The sequence below is a fragment of the Cupressus sempervirens genome, chromosome 7 (assembly GCF_028749045.1).
Source record: "Cupressus sempervirens isolate cs-2001-9-10 chromosome 7, ASM2874904v1, whole genome shotgun sequence".
Classification (NCBI taxonomy): domain Eukaryota; kingdom Viridiplantae; phylum Streptophyta; class Pinopsida; order Cupressales; family Cupressaceae; genus Cupressus; species Cupressus sempervirens.
In genome coordinates, this window is record NC_143124.1 from 247,321,106 (window position 1) to 247,326,217 (window position 5,112).

Here is a 5,112-nt window from a genome sequence, read left to right on the forward strand (position 1 = left end):
GATTCATTCCTCCTCTTATTTTACCAAATAATTTGGATGAATCACCCATGGCTCCTTACATTTCTTGAAGAAAATTTTCAAAGACTTTGCAACATGTCTTCTCTTCTTCCATATAGCTCATGTTCATTGAAGACATTTGGTCAAACAATATATATGCTTTGTATATTCTCACAACACCAATAGTCATGGTACAATGCTTACAAGATCCATAGTTGAAGAGAAGCTATGTGAAGCTTCTAGAACCATGGACCTATACTTAACTTAGTATTATTGCATCCATGTTACTTATGAAAGTGGAACTTTCACATAGATAAGTAGGGAAACCAAAATTGAAAGCCAAACTTAACATAGAAAAGTAAAGCAAGCCTCAACTATATTCTCATTAAACACTATGAATTCAAATATCTTTGGCGGAGCATATCTCAGAGCTCGTGCAATATATGGATGAGGTTCTAGTTCCTACAAGACCCTGTTGTAGAGACCTACAATAACCTCTCTCACTTTTTGGAGATCGCATTCTATTTTCATTCTACAACGCCATCTCGGGTGATGTTGAAACTTGCAGTGTTGGCCAGTACAAAGTTGCCAACTGCCAAATCTCTCTCATCTTTCGTCGTGGGATCAAACTATCTACTCCATTAGCTCCAAGTGGTCGGGTAAACCCTATCCCCAACCTCATCTTGTCCCCTTCAGTGCTCGAACATTCTCAGGCATGCTGAACCGGAATGTCCCTAAGGGTCACTAAATCCCACAGGGCTGCAATCTTTGACGGGGCATATCTCGGAGATCATGTGAGATATGGATGAGATTCCAATTCCTACAAGACCATGTTGTAGAGACCTACAATAAACTCTCTCACTTTTTAGAGATACCATTTTGTTTTCATTCTACAATGCCATCTCGGGTGATGTTGAAACTTGCAGTGTTGGCCAGTACAAAGTTGCCAACTGCCAAATCTCTCTCATCTTTCATCGTGGGATCAAACTGTCTGCTCCATTAGATCCAAGTGGTCAGGTAAACCCTATCCCCAACCTCATCTTGTCCCCTTCAGTGCTCGAACATTCTCAGGCATGCTGAACCAGAATGTCCCTAAGGGTCACTAAATCCCACAGGGCTGCAATCTTTGATGGGGCATATCTCGGAGATCATGTGAGATATGGATGAGATTCCAATTCCTACAGGACCATGTTGTAGAGACCTAAAATAAACTCTCTCACTTTTTGGAGATACCATTTTTTTTTCATTCTACAATGCCATCTCGGGTGATGTTGAAACTTGCAGTGTTGGCCAGTACAAAGTTGCCAACTGCCAAATCTCTCTCATCTTTCATCATGGGATCAAACTGTCTGCTCCATTAGCTCTAGGTGGCTGGGTAAACCCTATCCCCAACCTCATCTTGTCCCCTTCAGTGCTCGAACATTCTCAAGCACGCTGAACCGGAATGTCCCTAAGGGTCACTAAATCTCACAGGGTTGCAATCTTTGATGGGTCATATCTCGGAGCTCATGTGAGATATGGATGAGATTCTAGTTCCTATAGCACCGTGTTGCAGAGAGCTACAATAACCTCTCTCACTTTTTGGAGATCGCATTCCATTTTCATTCTACAATGCCATCTCGGATGATGTTGAAACTTGCAGTGTTGGCCAGTACAAAGTTGCCAACTGCCAAATCTCTCTCATCTTTCGTCATGGGATCAAACTTTCTACTTCATTAGCTTTGGGTGGCCGAGTAAACCCTATCCCCAACCTCTTCTTTTCCCCTTCAATGCTCGAACGTTCTCAGGCATGCTGAATCGAAATGTCCCTAAGGGTCACTAAATCCCACAGGGCTGTAATCTTTGATGGAGCATATCTCGGAGCTCGTGAGAGATATGGATGAGATTCTAGTTCATACAGGACCATGTTGTAGAGACCTACAATAACCTCTCTCACTTTTTGGAGATCGCATTCCATTTTCATTCTACAATGCCATCTCGGGTGATGTTGAAACTTGTAGTGTTGACCAGTGCAAAGTTGCCAACTGCCAAATCTCTCTCATCTTTCGTCATGGGATCAAATTGTCTACTCCATTAGCTTCGAGTGGCCGGGTAAACCCTATCCCCAACCTTGTCTTTTCCCCTTCAGTGCTCGAACGTTCTCAGGCACGCTGAACCAAAATGTCCCTAAGGGTCACTAAATCCCATAGGGCTGCAATCTTTGACGGGGTATATCTCGGAGCTCATGCGAGATATGGATGAGATTCCAATTCCTACAGGACCGTGTTGTAGAGACCTACAATAAATTCTCTCACTTTTTGGAAATCACATTCTATTTTCATTCTACAATGCCATCTCGGGTGATGTTGAAACTTGCAGTGTTGGCCAGTACAAAGTTGCCAACTGCCAAATCTCTCTCATCTTTCGTCATGGGATCAAACTGTCTACTCCATTAGCTCTGGGTGGCTGGGTAAGCCCTATCCCCAACCTCATCTTGTCCCCTTCAGTGCTCGAACGTTCTCAGGCATGCTCAACCGAAATGTCCCTAAGGGTCACTAAATGCCACAGGGCTGCAATCTTTGATGGGGCATATCTCGGAGCTCGTGCGAGATATGGATGAGATTCCAGTTCCTATAGGACCGTGTTGCAGAGACCAGAGATCAACCAAGGATAAGGATAGCATAGTAATAAAATTATTACTTATCTGGTGGATATAAGTCTTTTATATAACAAACCATTTATATGCATAATAAAAGAATTGATTTGAGACATATTGACCACCTACAGTCTGATCATCTTCACAAGTATGCAACTTTTGTTTCACTATTTCATGCGGGTTTATTGAACTTTCTTTATGAGGTCATTTACAGATGGGATGTTCAAAGGTTGAGTTCCTATGGGCCATCAATACTTTGACTATACTTTAAGTCAACGATTATCAATATGGGAAAAAATGGAACTTGTTGTATTTTGAAGTACTGAGAAGATGGCCTTGCCCTTCCCCGGCAGTTTTAGAAATGGGAGACATTAGGTAAGAGAGTGAAAATGTTACTATCGCTTCAACGCACATGACACAATTGGAAATAAAAATTTTGATGGTAATCATTTTGTGATAAGGGAGAGACTAGGGATTATCGTTGTTACTATCTCTTTAGTAGTGGATTTTTGTTTTCTCTTGAATTTGGTGGTGGGGGATCAGTGGTAATTCTCCTTGGATATTCCTTCTTATGATGTTAGTGACAAGTGTTGCTCTTTGAAAACACTTGTACAATATTTTTAAAATTATTAGATAAAAACAAAGAATTGTAAGTATTAAACATGATTAGCCTTTAGCCTTTAGTATTAAGAAACAATCTTTTTTAAACCAGAAACAACTTCTTTGCAATTTTTGAGAAATACTAATAAAGCAAAAAATAACATCTGCTAGTTCATAGACATAATGGCAACTCTCTAGCAATTGAATTTAATTTCATACATGCACATATCTAATTTAATGTCATACACGAACATATCTAATTTAACGCCATGCATGAACAAACATATAATATAAAATGTTAACCAATAATGTAATATACATTAACAAACACATAATATATTATGATAACCAATAATGTCGTATATGAACAAACATATCATATATTAACCAATAATGTCATACATCAAATATAGAATGTCATATGTACATCAAATGCATGTCAAATATGTCTCTCTGATGCCTATATATATACATGGGGAAGGAAACAAGTCTCTTTATATATGTATGTATGTATGTATGTATGTATGTATCAAATATCTCGACTACATCTTTTCCTTCCCACGAGGGGAAGGAAGCAAGTCTCTCGACATCCTCTGTCGTCGTGTGGAGGGAGGCAGTGGAGATGATAGGGCCCTCCTGACATGCTCACTTGACCTCTTGTTGAGGCTCTTCTCCAGGTCCAACTGATACAAAGAAAGTAGATATGAATCAATATTTATTATACGTTGAAATCAAATATATGTACACACAAAATCAATTATTTTCTTACCGCCAACAAATAGTCACTCTGTAAGTCCACCTCAAATGATCGTGGACGATCAGGCGTGACAAGACCCTACAACAATTCAATAAATATAATCACTTATAAATAACATTAGAAATTTTGAGATTAACTATTATAAACAACAACTAAAATGAAGAAAATTCTTTCATACCTTCGTTAGTGGCTATGAGCTAGCCACAGCTGTGGCTACTCCACTATCAACAGACTGTCGCAGATGAGGAGGTGTGTCTGACATCATGAGCTGCATGTCATACAATACACGTTATATCTAACATGAAACATGGAATAAATATAATCAAATGAATTAAATTAACATGAAACAATTGTACCTGTGTGAAGCTTGTATGATGTCTCTGCTCTGTGTCTGTGGTAAAGGTTGAGGGTCCTGTGGAGAATGATGCACATGCATAATTTTTTTTGTCAATCCTTAATATGATTACGTAATAAATATATGTATTAATTAAAATGATTAAATTGATACATACCTCAAGACTCGTTGAAGGGACAAAAAATGGGCCTGGAGGATCACTGCTAGGCCCAGCAACACTTTGACCCTAAATTTTGAACAATGTCAATAAATGCTAATTAATTAATCATTCACTATACATATCAAATGTGATCAAATTAGTAATTTACCTGTGTGTCAATGCCAAATGTCTCATTCAGGAACTCATCAGTGATAGCCCATCATCCGCAACATCTCCGACATGAGTGCCAAATGTGCATAGGGATCCGCATGAAGTGCACATGTGACCACAATGCATAGAAGGCTCCCCCTCAACTAATGGGCTCATGGAATGGATGAGGGTCTACGTCAAAGCATTAATGGTCCCTAGAGTGCTAGCCTCTACATGTTCCTTCACAACTGAAGGAATAATCACATGCTCGTGTTGTGGATGGACCACAGGTGCCCTAACTACATTAGGGTCACAACGTGCTCCTGGCCTCTCAAATGATGACCCCCCACCTCTACCCTAAGAGTCTAACATATCAAAATAATTAGGGATCTCCCCAAGGACAAACTCACAATATAATTTCTTCAAAAAATACATCGGGACCTCGTGATTGTTGCAAGGAGGTGCATCAAAAACCATCC